The sequence below is a fragment of the Anabrus simplex genome, chromosome 1, assembly GCF_040414725.1.
Source record: "Anabrus simplex isolate iqAnaSimp1 chromosome 1, ASM4041472v1, whole genome shotgun sequence".
NCBI lineage: Eukaryota > Metazoa > Arthropoda > Insecta > Orthoptera > Tettigoniidae > Anabrus > Anabrus simplex.
In genome coordinates this window covers 1,506,944,571-1,506,961,502 of record NC_090265.1, presented here as the reverse complement: position 1 = coordinate 1,506,961,502, position 16,932 = coordinate 1,506,944,571, and the positions used below count along the sequence as shown (strand labels likewise).

Below are 16,932 nucleotides of genomic sequence, written 5' to 3'. Positions count from 1 at the left end.
CAGCTAATGCATGTGGGATTTTTGAAATGAAAAATTGTATTGCTGCGGTTCAGATTCCACATAAAACTGGAGGTCCCATAGCTATGGCCATGATATCAACAGTCACATAAAATTGCAAGGTTTTGCTTGAAGAGTTTGTTTTATCTCAGTCAGTTCTCATAATATGTATTTATTTCCATGCTAGATTTCATGCATAACCTCTAAGAGATGGTGTTTCACCAAACCTTCAATCAGTTGCTTGAAAGCCCCTTTCTTTCTTTCTTTCTTTCTTTCTTTCTTTCTTTCTTTCTTTCTTTCTTTCTTTTTTTCTTCTTCACCTTACAGAAAACCCTAAACAGTATTATCCAGAAGTAGGTAGATATCGGTATCATTGTAAAATTATGTACCATACTGATACATTATTAACCCGCGAGTGGTCGCTAGATGAGATTTTCTCTCACATTATTTTTTATTGTGATATTACTTCACAGTGATGAAAGAGAGGTGACTGTTCCCTCTTCTAGCTGAGTTTATAACTGTCGTGAGTAGAGCGATTCACATTTCAAGGGTAAGCATCCCCTCCCCTAGTCAGAACAAAGGTTCTTATATATCCGTGAGTGCTGTGTGAGTTTCTCTCATCGCGCGACCAATGGTGTTGGTGTTATGTTGAAGTGGAGCGGAAAACTTACTCCTGTTGTACGTGTTAGTATTTGTATTATGAGCACTTCTTGTTTTTGAAAATGTTATTGTGTTCAGAAACCTTGTTTTTACGTAAATGTTACTAGATATAATGCATGTGTGAGATTTTTTTTTTTTTACAACTCCAGGACGGAAGTTATTTTTATGTACATTGCATATGTTATTTTAAGTAGCAATTTGTGTCTTTAATAAACAGCTAATCATTTCATATGTATGTCCGGCTCCATGGCTAAATGCTTAGCATGCTGGCCTTTGGTCACAGGGGTCCTGGGTTCGATTCCCGGCAGGGTCGGGAATTTTAACCATAAATGCTTAATTTCACTAGCACGGGGGCTGAGTGTATGTGTCGTCTTCAACATAATTTCATCCTCATCACAATGCGCAGGTCGCCTACGAGAGTCAAATCAATAAACCTGCATCTGGCAAGCCGAACTTGTCCTCAAACACTCCTGGCACTAAAAGCCATACGCCATTTCATTTTCTTTATTTCATTTTTATCAAAAATGTATAAGGCAGAACTTGCGTTTGATTTCAGTGGTAAATTTCAGCCTTACAAAACTGTGAAAAATGTCACATTTATTTTAATGTGAGAGAAAGTCTCACGAGCGACCACTCGCGGGTTAAAGAAGAAATTATTGCCCAAATGGGTACTGGTATAATTTAGTTAATATCATTACTTTGTTTGTGGCACAGTGCTAAGTGGTACTATCGATCACATCTTTGACTGTACAACTCACAAACACAACTATCACTGGGACTGTGGTATGATTTGTCTGTGTCTATACATATCTTGTGGTGGAAACCGTGAATGGCAAGCTGTGTCACTACGTGTCTTAGTTCTTTATTTTTTTTCATCTAGTTTCTTTCAGTCATGACACTCATAGCGTAGAAGTCTAGTTCTATCTCTCTCCTCTTAACCTCTCTTCCCTGCAGGTGCTCAGTGTACTGCTGTGTAAATGGCAAGAACAATTGTATTCTGAAATGTTCAGTATAGAAGGACTCCTTAACGAGTTCATAAATCATCCTTAACAGCACTGTTTTACCAACTCTCAGAGCATATTTCAGAACGAGCTTTGACACTTTCAATTTTCTCAAAATCTCTGAGTTTTAGCTTTTCCCAAATCAGCTCCAGCCTGCAAGTTACTATAGGGGAGGTAGTGGAGTCAAAAAAGCATCTGTTATGTCGAACTCAAAAATCTACCTGATAAAACGCAATTCATCTGATAGTTACACAGGTGTTGGCTTTTATTATTTTCCACAAACTTAAAACACTTGATTTACATCATTCTATTTTTTTTCCAAAACAATTTGTTCTCAGACCAAAGAGTACAAAATCTGGTGGGTGTCTCTGGATGTAACATATCTCCCACCTTTTGGTTTTCTTTATTCCCCTGTTAACAGAAAACCAAAATGAACCAATTAAAAAAATGACAATCATTTTGCCTACACACTTTAACAAGACAAGAACTTATCACAAAACCTAAGTCCTATATCGTGCAGGGAGTTTCACCAAATGTCCACATTTCACTTTGTTTCTTGCAGCACAAACAACACTTTCATGCTCGTTATCTCCATCACTTTCCACTTGTAAAGTATCCTGCGATGAAGTCATCTCCAGTGGGTACAAACGTTGAATGGGCCTGGTCATGTCCCGTCCAGCAGTCTGCACTTAAACTACTCTTTTGTAACCATCTTTACCAGGAAACATCTCAATCACTTTACTCAAAGGCCAATTGAGTCTTTTCATCTGATCAGAGCTTACTAACACAATGTCACCATTCTTTAGCATCCTTCAACACTTTTCTTTAACTTGCGGCTGTACTAAAAGGCTCAGGTAATCATCACGGAATCTTTTCCTCTATTCCTCCCGTAAACGCTGCAGGTTCTTGGCCCGTTTTCTGAGGTCAGTCTTGTCAAGGCAATCAATATCAGGGACTCCAATGGACCAGTTGTCCTACAGGAACATTGCAGGAGTCAATGGCACTAAGTCGCTTGGATCCTCAGACAGGTACGTCAAAGGCCTAGAAATTACCACAGACTCCACATCGCATAGGACAGTCAAAGCCTCTTCATAGGTGAGAGAGCTCTTTCCAATGTCCTCTTCAACAACTTCTTGACCATTTGAATAATCCTCTCCCACCATTTGGAGTCTATAAGGACTTCTACGGAACAGCCTCGAGGTGGAAGGTCAGCTGGATGCTGCTCCCCAGGAACATGCCTCCAGTCTTCTTGTCTTGTCAGAGATCTAATCTCTTTCACTCGATTGTTCACAAATACTCCCTATGACTCATCTCTCTTGATACAATACAATGTCGCTGAAGACTCCGTCGTCCAATAAAACTCGAAGATGTTCAAGTTCAGACTTTCTCTGACCAAGCTTGCTAGTCGACAACCAATACAACATGCCAGGAGTTCCAATCGCGGCATCGAAATCTCCTTGAGTGGTGAAACCCTTGTCTTTGCCATGATCAGCTGAACAAAAACAATCTCTTCAGTACCAGTACAGATCGTATGAAGACAGCCGCAGCATAAGCACTCCAGCTGGCATCACAAAATGTATGAACTCCAGGTTTGTTCGGACCTGCTTACTATGAAATGTCTCAGCATTTTCACTTCAGAAAGTCACCAAACTTCAGCTTCCCATTTTCTAAACTCCTCTGGCAATGGATCATCCCACCCCATCTTCGAATTCCAGCTATCCTGAATGAGAAGTTTAGGGTATAGTGTCAGAGGACATAAAAACCAATGGGATCAAAATTCCTCTGAGTAGATGACAAGATTTTTCTTTGTGTAACACATCCAGCCTCATTTTGAGGCCTCACATCACAGTACAATACATCTTCTTCCTTGTCCCACAATAATCCAAGAACAGGAGAAATCTTCTCAAACATATTTTCTCTTTTCCCGTTGAGGTGCATTCCCAGCCACGTAGTTCAAATCTGGCTCCTGAAAGTAATTTCATAGATTTCTCAATAAATTAGGTCATTTCCTCCTCTGAATCAAGGGATCTTACGCAGTTGTCGACATAGAATGGGCTCTTTAATAGTTGTGCTGTTTCTTGCAGTTCAAGAGGGCTGTTTTCTAAATGGACTACACTTGAGCCCAAATACAACTTGTTGATGTTGGAATATCTTGAATTTCTTCATGGAGGAATCTTCCCACCATAGGAATCTCAAGAAATCTCTGTCTGAAGAAGCAACAGAAATTTGCAGAAAGGCCTTTTTTATGTCTGAAATTACTCCAATTTCATGACGGCAAAACCTGACCAGAATAGGTGGAATTTGTTCCAGCAGATTTGGTCCTTTCTCCAAGCACTCATTCAGAGATGGATTTCCTTTCCCTGGCAAGAAGCATCAAATAGGGGTCTTAACACTGTGGTTGAATTTTCATTGAATACACCTCTGTGAGGTAAATAGTGACATTTATTTTCAAGGTCTTGAAAGGGTACCTCTTCAATCACCCCTTCTTAAAGCCAGTCCTGAAACACAACAATACTTGATACTTGTTGCCACTCAACAGCTTGTTAGTCGTCGTCCTGCACCTCTTCTGAGCAACTTCCAAATTGTCGTGGAGCTCCTCAGATACCTCATTCCATGGTAGATGAACTTCATAATGGCCATCCTCATTGATTAGGACAGTCTTCTTTAAATGATCCAAGGTAGCCATTTCTTTCTTTGATATCTCTTCAGCAGGATCCCTAATTCTCAGGGTGTCCAACTTCCATAAATCAGTGATTGCAGTGTTTAAAGTCAACATTGATGTTACCACCATGCTGGAGGAGTCTGAGAGACTGTTCAGAGATAGCCTCCCCATATCAACCCACCCAAGTCGAGTCTCGACAGCCACTGGTGCACATCCCATGTTTTTTATTCTTCCAGTGAGAAGTGTTCCGTAGGTGTCCGCTCCTAAAAGAAGTTCAGTTTCAGGCATCCCTTCTCCAGAATCAGAGAGAAAGATTCTATTTTTTTCGAGTTCTTTCATCCAAGGACCACTTTGGATTCTAGGGACAGTACCACAAATAATCGGTTGATCCAGTACAGGGATCTTACATGAGTACCTGCCATCTAAACTGCTCAACTGTATTTGATAATTAAAATATAGATGCTCTTTTGATTCAGTTCCTCCAAACAGAGCATGAATCATGTTTCCAGATCCTGACGGTTCCAGTCCGATGATATCTACTAGTTTCTTTAATACAGTATATATGATCGCTGTGATCCACTATCTATGAGTGCTCTTATTACCCCGATCTCCTGTCCTTCCTGTGATCTTCACCAACAAGGTCTGCAGAAGAACATCCTTGCTACAGTTTTGGTTACCCAATGTAGCACTGGCACCTTCCTTTTCGTCTTGTGTTTCTTCCACATTTTCCTTGGAAATCTTTGAAGGTAATGTTGGGCACATTAGAATAACATGTTTCTTTCCACAGAAGTGAAACAGTACATTACCTGTACAGATCTTGGCAACATGACCAGGTCTCAAGCACTGAAAACAATACCCTGCTTTCATCAAAATATTCTTTCTTTCCGCTAGAGTCATCTTCTGCGCTTGAAGCACTCTTTGCTCTCATGAGATTTTCTGCAGAATACACATACATTTCCAGGATCTTTAATGTCTCCTGTGAACAGACTACTAGCAGTGGCAATGTTTTCCACTTCGTTTAACCTAGGTTTCCACTTTTTAGGCTTCTGATTAGCTGTATTAAATCCTCCTTGGGCAAGACTACTGGCAAAAATGAGTGCTATTGGACCAAAAAAAGAGTGACTGAATGGGTGGCTATATTTCTAGAAAATATAACTCAGAGAATTAGAGTAGACAAAGCTTTATCTGATCCTGTTATAATTAAGAGGGGAATTCCTCAAGGCAGTATTATTGGACCTTTATGTTTTCTGATATATATCAATGATATGTGTAAAGAGGTGGAATCAGAGATAAGGCTGTTTGCAGATGATGTTATTTTGTACAGAGTAATAAATAAGTTACAAGATTGTGAGCGGCTGCAGGGTGACCTCGATAGTGTTGTGAGATGGATGGTGGGGAATGGTATGATGATAAACGGGGTTAAAAGTCAGGTTGTGAGTTTCACAAATAGGAAAAGTCTTCTCAGTTTTAATTACTGTCTTGATGGGGTGAAAGTTCCTTTTGGGTATCATTGTAAGTACTTAGGTGTTAATATAAGTAAAGACCTTCATTGGGGTAATCACATAAATATGATTGTTAATAACGGGTACAGATCTCTGCACATGGTTATGAGGGTATTTAGGGGTTGTAGTAAGGATGTAAAGGAGAGGGCATATAAGTCTCTGGTAAGACCCCCAACTAGAGTATGGTTCCAGTGTATGGGACCCTCACCAGGATTACTTGATTCAAGAACTGGAAAAAATCCAAAGAAAAGCAGCTCGATTTGTTCTGAGTGATTTCCGACAAGAGAGTAGCGTTACAAAAATGTTGCAAAGTTTGGGCTGGGAAGACTTGGGAGAAAGGAGACGAGCTGCTCGATTAAGTGGTATGTTCCGAGCTGTCAGTGGAGAGATGGCGTGGGAGGACATCAGTAGACAAATAAGTTTGTGTGGTGTCTTTAAAAGTAGGAAAGATCACAATATGAAGATAAAGTTGGAATTCAAGAGGACAAATTGGGGCAAATATTCATTTATAGGAAGGGGAGTTAGGGATTGGAATAACTTACCAAGGAAAACGTTCAATAATTTTCCAATTTCTTTGCGATCATTTAAGAAAAGGCTAGGAAGACAACAGATAGGGAATCTGCCACCTGGGCAACTGCCCTAAAAGCAGATCAGCAGTGACTGATTGAATTGATTGATTGAAGTGCTACCCTCTGTTCGTCTTCCACTTCATTCTTGAGGAATAAAGTCAGTCGTGAGAGTTTGTCATAAATCTTCGGTAGAGTTACTAACAGAGTGATAGACAGAATTTCTAAGCCATATTCTCAGCAAGTCTTCAGGTAGTAGAGATGACTCAACTAACAGAAACAAGAATGCTGCATACTTGTCAGTAGTCATGTCCAGAGATTCAAGGGATTGAAGGTGGGATCCTAAGCGATCGTAGAGCTGTAGGAGAGTCAGTCTTTGTGTTGAAGAAACATTTTGAATCACAAGTCCAAGTAGTTCATGAACATAAAATTCTACGAGTAATTCTTCTTTTCCAAATCTACTTTTAAGACAGTGAACTGCACTATCATAATTTTTAACTGTTGGAGGGAAACTAGTTACCACCTCCCTAGCTCTACTTCTTTCAACAGTAAATTTGGATCAAATATTGAAATTCATCTTCTTTTTCTATATCTGAGTCGTCATGAATTCGATAGAACCGGGTCCAAAACCCTAACCAGTCCCTAACCTCTTCGGAAAATTTTCGAAGTTCGATTTTCAGCAATTTGAGTTTTTTCTGTGAGAAACCTACGAAACCATCACTCGATATTTGATTTCTTTCATTTGTATATTGTGTTAATACAACACACTCCATTCTCTGATGAGCTTCATCTACTTTATCACAATATTCATTCACTTTAACGTAGGCTATTCATTTGTGTATCGTTCTTTGTCACTGTCGTACGGAAGCACTTTGAATATTTTCTCATCGGCATCCTTCAGTTCATTTTCTAGTCATTCTAGCTTAGTAAAATGCAATCTTACCTTGTTGGGGTCTGTTTCCGCCACCACCTCATCGTATGTTTTCGTGAACGTAACACTATTGGTTTTGCAAGTTATAAATCTCATTATAAAGCTGTATTGGAATTCAGAATATGAAATTGTTACATAATAAAATAATTGATCATTTTTTATATTGTTGTAAGTTTTTTCATTGTATTAATAGATGTTTTTACATTATATGTACTGGGATCAGGGCCCTGACCTACCTTGAATTAGGTTATTTTGGCTGATGATGCTCACAAAGCATGAGCAAAACATGTCCTATTTTTAATATATGTTAATGGTTTTATCCTAAATATAAAGGATTACTAAGTATTAAAAAGGTGGTTTTTATTATTGCAACAATTTCTTACTATTGGTTTTCTCGATTTAGTCAACTTAGGCATAGATATCAAGGATAATTTAATAAAAAACCACCTATTCAATACTTTCCACGTTTAATGTTGTTATTACCTACATGATTTTATGTAGACTTATTTCGGTCAGGTACATGTTTCACCCATTATTTAGGGCATCTTCAGCCTGTATACAACCTTTAGGTCAAGGTTTGGGACCTTTTTTACCAATATAAACATACCAATATATACATATATACAATACTAGCAAGATACCCGTGCTTCGCTACGGTATTACACTGAAATTTATAATTGAATGCTTATTGTTTTAGATATATAATCCGCCGAAATTCGCGATCTAACTCGTTCTCTGCGAGAATCCACCAAAATTCCCGATCTATTACTTTACGGCACGTTTCCTCCCATTTTTAAATCTTCCTTTCCAGCAATCGATTTCGTACTTCCCGGGTTAGGCTCAGGTATTCCTCCAGGTCAGTTGAGTCCGTAAATCTTTGCCATCTTTTCCTATAATATTTTTAATACGGATATAATCCTTCAGGAGATCCGGCGTGCTGTCATACTGGGTGCCTTGGCGGCACTGAACCCGCGACCGGACTGCATTCTTAGTCATTACCCGTCCAGGAGCCGTTTCCATCGCGGTCCGCAATTTGACGACGGTCCGGATTATTATTATTATTATTATTATTATTATTATGTGTTGCTGGAATGGCTGATGACAGGGAAGACCGGAGTATCCGGAGAAAAACCTGTCCCGCCTCCGTTTTGTCCAGCACGAATGACACATGGAGTGACCGGGATTTGAACCACGGAACCCAGCTGTGAGAGGCCGGCACGCTGCCGCCTGAGCAACGAAGGATCCTTATAAGTACATTAATAACAGTAAAATCAATTGGTCTCACCTCCTTCTACACCCCACCGCCGTTAAGTTTATTTACAGCCACCCCCTCCCCCGCCCCCGAAAAAGAATTAAAAGGATGCTTGTTTCTTTATGTTTAAGGGAGATTCCAAACACCAATGTTCACGTCTATTACCTTCAGTTTTGAGATATAAGTATCCACATAAAATAATTTACTTTTTTGCACTTCATTTCACAATAATCTCTCCTCCCCCTAAATGAATTTTCCCGCAAAAAAATACTTGTTTCTTTAATAGTAAAGGATCTTCTAAATACCAATTATCACGACTCTAACTTCTTCAGTTTTTGATTTATGTGTCCTCATGAAAGGAATTCAACTCCTTTACACTCCCGCCCTCCAAGATGGTTTCCCCACCAAAACGCCTTTTTCTTTGTTTTTAAAGGAGATCCAAATACGAATTTTCACGTCTGTAACAACTTTAGTATTAGATGCATGTATTCTCATACAATTAAGTCAACTAATGTTTCAATTCTTTCACCCCCTCCCCCTTCATTGGATTTTCCGAGAATACGTGTTTCTTTACTTTTAAAGCAGATTGCAAATATCAAATTTTACGTCTGTAACATCTTCATTTTTGAGATATCAGTAGCCTAATTAAAAGAATTCATCACCATTTTCAGTCAATTTTACCCCCCCCCCCCCGCCCTCCACCCAAGTGGTATTTCCGAAAACTAAAAATACACTTTTCTTTATGTTTAATAGAGATAAAAAAATACCATTTTTCACTTCTGTAACATGTTAAGTTTTTTAGATATCCGTAAAAATTATCATTTTAAAATTTCACCCCTTTTGGGTTCCCCTTAAGTAGAGTTTCCAAAAACAAATAACCTATATTTCTTTACATTTACAGGAGATATACACCCACTGTTTACGTCTGTAACATTTTACGATTCCAAGATATTCTGTAGATATAGTCTTTCAACAAATTCACCCCAATTTGTCACTCCTGTTTAACCGCCATTAATTGACTTTTCCAAAAACTAAAAAATACGTGTTTCTTTATTTTTAAAGGAGATCCCATATGCGAATTATCAGTTCTGTAATATCTTTCGTTTCTGAGATATGTGTATCCTCATTAAAGGCATTCAACCCATTTTTCACCCTTTTACACCCCTCCTATTAGGACTTACTGGAAACAAAAAAATACGTGTTCCTTTATTTTTAGAGGAGATTCTAACCACCAATTTTTACATCTGTTAATTTTAAAGTTTTAAGATGTAGACACACTCATTTTAAAAAATTCACCCCCGTTTTCACCCCCCAATATTTGGATTTTCCAAAAACGAAAAAATACCTGTTTCTTTACTTTTAAAGTAGATCCAAAATACCAATTTTAGGTCTGTAATATCTTCAGGTTCTGAAATATAAGTATCCTCATGAAAGGCATTCAACCCATTATTCACCCTTTTACACCCTTCCTATTGGGATTTTCCGAAAACAAAAGAATACGTGTTTCTTTATTTTTAAAGGAGATTCTAAATACCTATTTTTACACCTATAACCTTTAAAAGTTTTGAGATATAGATACACTCATTTTAAAATATTACCCCTTTTTTACCCCCCTTAATTGGGTTTTCCAGAAACAAAAAAATACGTGTTTCTTTATTTTTAAAGGAGATCCCAAACACCAATTTTCAGGTCTATAATATCTTCAGTTTCTGAGATATAAGTAGCCTCATTAAAGGCATTCAACCCCTTTTTCACCCCTTTTCACACCTCCTATTGCGATTTTCCGAAAACAAAAAAATACATGTTTCTTTATTTTTAATGAAGATTCTAAATACCAATTTTTACATCTGCAAACTTTAAAAGTTTGGAGATATAGATTCACTAATTTTAAAAATTCACCCCCTTTACAGCCTCCCATTAATTAGATTTTCCAAAAACAAAAAATACGTGTTTCTTTATTTTTAAAAGAGATCAAAAGTACCAATTTTCAGGTCTGTAATATCTCCAGTTTCTGAGATATAAGTACCGGTATCCTGATTAAAGGCATTCAACACATTTTCCCCCATTTTCACCCTTTTTCACCCCTCCTATTGGGATTTTCTGAAAACAAAAAAATACGTGTTTCCTTATTTTCAAAGAAGATTCTAAATACCAATTTTTACATTTGTAAACTTTTAAAGTTTTGAGATATAGGTGCACTCATTTTAAAACTTCACCCCCCTTTTCACCCCCCTTAGCAACGGAATATCCAAAAATCCTCTCTTAGCAAGCACCTACATCTTAATATGAATGTATCCACAAAATTTTATTTCATTATGTCCAGTAGTTTTGGCTCGGCGATGATGAATCAGTCAGTCAGTCAGGACAAGCTATTTTATATATATACTAGCAAGATACCCGTGCTTCGCTACGGTATTATACTGAAATTTATAATTGAATGCTTATTGTTTTAGACATATAATCCGCCGAAATTCGCGGTCTGACTCGTTATCTGCGAGAACCCACCAAAATTCCCGATCTGACTCGTTTTCTATTAGATTACGGCATGTTTCCTCCCATTTTTCAATCTTCTTTTCCAGCAATCGATTTCGTACTTTCCGGGCTAGGCTCAGGTATTCCTCCCGGTCAGTTGGGTATGTAAATCTTTGCCATCTTTTCCTATAATCATTTCTAATATGGATAAAATCCTTCAGGAGATCCGGCGTGGTGTCATATTGGGTGCCTAGAAGGCACTGAACCCGCGGCCGGACTGCATTCTTAGTCATTACCCGTCCAGGAGGCGTTTCCAGCGCGGTCCGCACATTTGACGACGGTCCGGAACATTATTATTATTATTATTATTATTATTATTATTATTATTATTATTATTATTATTATTATTATTATTATTATTATTATTATTATTATGTGTTGCTGGAATGGATGATGACAGGAAAACTGGAGTATACGGAGAAAAACCTGTCCCGCCTCCGTTTCGTCCAGCACGAATGTCACATGGAGTGAACGGGATTTGAACCACGGAACCCAGCTGTGAGAGGCCGGCGCGCTGCCGAGGATCGTTATAAGTACATTAAGAACAGGAAAATCAATTGGTCTCACCTCCTTCTACACCCCACCGCCATTAAGTTTATTTACCAGCACCCCCCCCAAAAAAAAAAAATTAAAGAAGGCTTGTTTCTTATGCTTAAAGAAGATTTCAAACACCAATGTTCACGTCTATTACTTTCAGTTTAGAGATATAAGTATCCCCATAAAAATAATTTACTTTTTTCACTTCATTTCACACTACTCCCCCCCCCCCCCCTAAGTAAATTTTCCCGCAAAAAATACTTGTTTCTTTAATAGTAAAGGATCTTCTAAATACCAATTTTCACGACTCTAACTTCTTCAGTTTTTGATTTATGTGTCCTCATGAAAGGAATTCAACTCCTTTACACTCTCGCCCTCCAAGATGGTTTCCCCCCAAAACGCGTTTTTCTTTGTTTTTAAAGGAGATCCAAATACGAATTTTCACGTCTGTAACAACTTTAGTTTTTATTAGAAGTATGTATTCTCATTCAATTAATTCAATTAATTTTTTGAATTCTTTCACCCCCCCCCCCCCCGCCCCTTTCATTGGATTTTCCGAGAATACGTGTTTCTTTATTTTTAAAGCAGATTGCAAATATCAAATTTCACGTCTGTAACATCTTCATTTTTGAGATATCAGTAGCCTAATTAAAAGAATTCAACACCATTTTCAGTCACTTTTACCCCCCCCTCCACCCAAGTGGTATTTCCGAAAGCTAAAAATACACGTTTCTTTATGTTTAATAGAGATAAAAAACCATTTTTCACTTCTGTAACATGTTAAGTTTTTTGAGATAAACTGTAAAAATTCTCATTTTAAAATTTCACCCCTTTTGAGTTCCCCTTAAGTGGAGTTTTCAAACACAAATCACCTATGTTTCTTTAGATTTATAGGAGATTACAAACACCCACTTTTTACGTCTGTAACATTTTACGTTTCCAAGATATTCTGTAGATATAGTCTTTCAAAATTTGTCACTCCTGTTTAACCGCCATTAATTGGATTTTCCAAAACTAAAAAATACGTGTTTCTTTATTTTTAAAGGAGATCCCATATACAAATTTTCAGTTCTGTAATATCTTTCGTTTCTGAGATATATGTATCCTCATTAAAGGCATTCAACCCATTTTTCACCCTTTTACACCCCTCCTATTGGGATTTACAGGAAACAAAAAAATACGTTTTCCTTTATTTTTAGAGGAGATTCTAACTACCAATTTTTACATCTGTAAATTTTAAAGTTTTAAGATGTATACACACTCATTTTAAAAAATTTACCCTCCCCCCTTTTTACCCCCCAATATTTGGATTTTCCAAAAACGAAAAAATGCGTGTGTTTATTTATTTTTAAAGGAGATTCTAAATACCAATTTTCACATATATAACCTTTAAAAATTTTGAGATAGATACACTCATTTTAGAATATTACTCCCTTTTCACCCCCCCCCCCTAAATTGGATTTTCCAGAAACAAAAAATACGTGTTTCTTTATTTTTAACGGAGATCCCAAACACCAATTTTCAGGTCTGTAATATCTTCAGTTTCTGATATATAAGTACCCTCATTAAAGGCATTCAACCACTTTTTAGCCCCTTTTCACTCCTCCTATTGCGATTTTCCGAAAACAAAAAAATACGTGTTCCTTTATTTTTAATGAAGATTCTAAATACCAATTTTTACAGCTGCAAACTTTAAAAGTTTGGAGATATAGATTCACTCATTTTAAAAATTCACCCCCTTTTCACCCTCCCATTAATTGGATTTTACAAAAACAAAAAAATACGTGTTTCTTTATTTTTAAAAGAGATCAAACGTACCAATTTTCAGGTCTGTAATATCTTCAGTTTCTGAGATATAGGTACCGGTATCCTGATTAAAGGCATTCAACCCATTTTCCCCATTTTCACCCTTTTTCACCCCTCCTATCGGGATTTTCTGAAAACAAAAAAATACGTGTTTCCTTATTTTTAAAGACGATTCTAAATACCAATTTTTACATCTGTAAACTTTTAAAGTTTTGAGATATAGAGCAACTCATTTTAAAATTTCACCCCCGTTTTCACACCCTTAGCGAAGGAATATCCCAAAATCCTCTCTTAGCGAGCACCTACGTCTTAATATGAATATATCCCCAAAATTTCATCTCTTTATGTCCAGTAGTTTTGGCTCGGCGATGATGAATCAGTCAGTCAGGACAAGTTATTTTATATATATATAGACTAGCAAGATACCCGTGCTTCGCTACGGTATTATAATACTGAAATTTATATTTGAATGCTTATTGTTTTAGATACATAATCCGCCGAAATTCGCGATCTGACTCGTTTTCTATTATTTTACAGCACGTTTCCTCCCATTTTTTAATCTTCCTTTCCAGCAATCGATTTCGTACTTCCCGGGCTAGGCTCAGGTATTCCTCCTGGTCAGTTGGGTCCGTAAATCTTTGCCATCTTTTCCTTTAATCATTTTTAATATGGAGAAAATCCTTCAGGAGATCCGGAGTGGTGTCATATTGGGTGCCTTGGCGGCACTGAACCCGCGGCCGGACTGCATTCTTAGTCATTACTCGTCCAGGAGCCGTTACCAGCGCGGTCTGCACATTTGACGACGGTCCGGAACATCATTATTATTATTATTATTATTATTATTATTATTATATGTTGCTCGAATGGCTGATGACAGGGAAAACCGGAGTATCCGGAGAAAAACCTGTCCCGCCTCCGTTTTGTAAAGCACGAATGTCACATGGAGTGACCGGGATTTGAACCACGGAATCCAGCAGTGAGAGGCCGGCACGGTGCCGCCTGAGCAACGGAGGATCCTTATAAGAACATTAATAACAGTAAAATCAATTGATCTCACCTCCTTCTACACCCCACCGCCGTTAAGTTTATTTACCGATACCCCCCCCCCCCAAAAAAAATTAAAAGAAGGCTTGTTTCTTTATGTTTAAGGGAGATTCCAAACACCAATGTTCACGTCTATTACCTTCAGTTTTGATATATAAGTATCCCCATAAATGTAATTTACTTTTTTCACTTCATTTCACACTACTCCCCCCCCCCCCCCCATCAGTGAACTTTCCCGCAAAAAATACTTTTTTCTTTAATAGTAAAGGATCTTCTAAATACCCATTGTCATGACTCTAACTTCTTCAGTTTTTGATTTATGTGTCCTCATGAAAGGAATTCAACTCATTTACACCCCCACCCTCCAAGATGGTTTCCCGCCCAAAACGCGTTTTTCTTTGTTTTTAAAGGAGATCCAAATACGAATTTTCACGTCTGTAACCACTTTAGTTTTTATTACATGTATGTATTCTCATACAATAAAGCCAATTAATTTTTCAATACTTTCACACACACACACCCCTCCCCCCCGCTTCATTGGATTTTAAGAGAATACGTATATCTTTACTTTTAAAACAGATTGAAAATATCAAAATTCACGTCTGTAACATCTTCATCTTTGATATATCAGTAGCCTAATTAAAAGAATTCAACACCATTTTCAGTCACTTTTACCCCCCCCCCCCCCCCTTCCTCCCAAGTGATATTTCCGAAAACTAAAAATACACGTTTCTTTATGTTAAATAGAGATAAAAAAATACCATTTTTCATTTCTGTAACATGTTATGTTTTTTAGATACGGTATACTGTAAAAATTCTCATTTTTAAATTTCACCCCTTTTGAGTTCCCCTTAAGTGGAGTTTCCAAAAACAAATCACCTATGTTTCTTTACATTTACAGGAGATTCCAAACACCCACTTTTTACGTCTGTAACATTTTACGTTTCCAAGATATTCTGTAGATATAGTATTTCAAAAAATTCACCCCAATTTGTCACTCCTGTTTAACCGCCATTATTCGGATTTTCCTAAAACTAAAAAATACGCGTTTCTTTGTTTTTAAAGGAGATACCATATACAAATTTTCAGTTCTGTAATATCTTTCGTTTCTGACATATATGTATCCTCATTAAAGGCATTCAACCCATTTTTCACCCTTTTACACCCCTTCTATTGGGATTTACAGGAAACAAAATAATACGTGTTCCTTTATTTTTAGAGGAGATTCTAACTACCAATTTTTACATCTGTAAATTTTAAAGTTTTAAGATGTAGACACACTCATTTAAAAAAATTCACCCCCCCTTTTCACCCCCCCCCCCAATATTTGGATATTCCAAAAACGAAAAATACGTGTCTCTTTACTTTTAAAGTAGATCCCAAATACCAATTTTCAGGTCTGTAATATCTTCAGGTTCTGAAATATAAGTAGCCTCGTTAAAGGCATTCAACCCATTATTCACCCTCTTACACCCTTCCTATTGGGATTTTCCGAAAACAAAAGAATACTTGTTTCTTTATTTTTAAAGGAGATTCTAAATACCAATTTTTACACCTATAAACTTTAAAAGTTTTGAGATAGAGATACACAAATTTTAAAACATCACCCCCATTTCACCCCCCCACCCCCATTAATTGGATTTTCCATAAACAAAAAAATACGTGTTTCTTTTTTAAAGGAGATCCCAAACACCAATTTTCAGGTCTGTAATATCTACAGGTTCTGAAATATAAGTAGACTCATGAAAGGCATTCGACCCCTTCTTCAACCTTTTCCACCCTTCCTATTAGGATTTTCCGAAAATAAAATATACGTGTTTCTTTATTTTTAAAGGAGATTCTAAATACCAACTTTCACATCTATAACCTTTAAAAGTTTTAAGATATAGATACACTCATTTTAAAATATTACCCCCTATTCACCCCTCCCTTAATTGGATTTTCCAGAAACAAAAAAATACGTGTTTCTTTCTTATTAAAGGAGATCCCAAACACCGATTTTCAGGTCTGTAATATCTTCAGTTTCTGAGATATACGTAGCCTCATTAAAGGCATTCAACCCTTTTTCCACCCCTTTTCACTCCTCCTATTGCGATTTTCCGAAAACAAAAAAAATACGTGTTTCTTTATTTTTAATGAAGATTCTAAATACCAGTTTTTACATCTGCAAACTTTAAATGTTTGGAGATATAGATTCACTCATTTTAAAAATTCACCCCCTTTTCACCCTCCCATTAATTGGATTTTCCAAAAACAAAAAAATACGTGTTTCTTTATTTTTAAAAGAGATCAAAAGTACCAATTTTCAGGTCTGTAATATCTTCACTTTCTGAGATATAAGTACCGGTATAATGATTGAAGGCATTCAACCCATTTTTCCTCATTTTCACCCTTTTTCACCCCTCCTATTGGGGTTTTCAGAAAACAAAAAAATACGTGTAT

The 16,932-nt window shown here is 37.0% G+C and overlaps 1 protein-coding gene across 1 annotated transcript in view; it reads left to right on the top strand.

The window, feature by feature from the left end:
* LOC136861524 (collagen alpha chain CG42342) overlaps positions 1-16,932 on the top strand; it is a 381,636-nt gene that overhangs the window by 8,884 nt on the left and 355,820 nt on the right. The gene's annotated exons all lie outside the window — the stretch shown is intronic.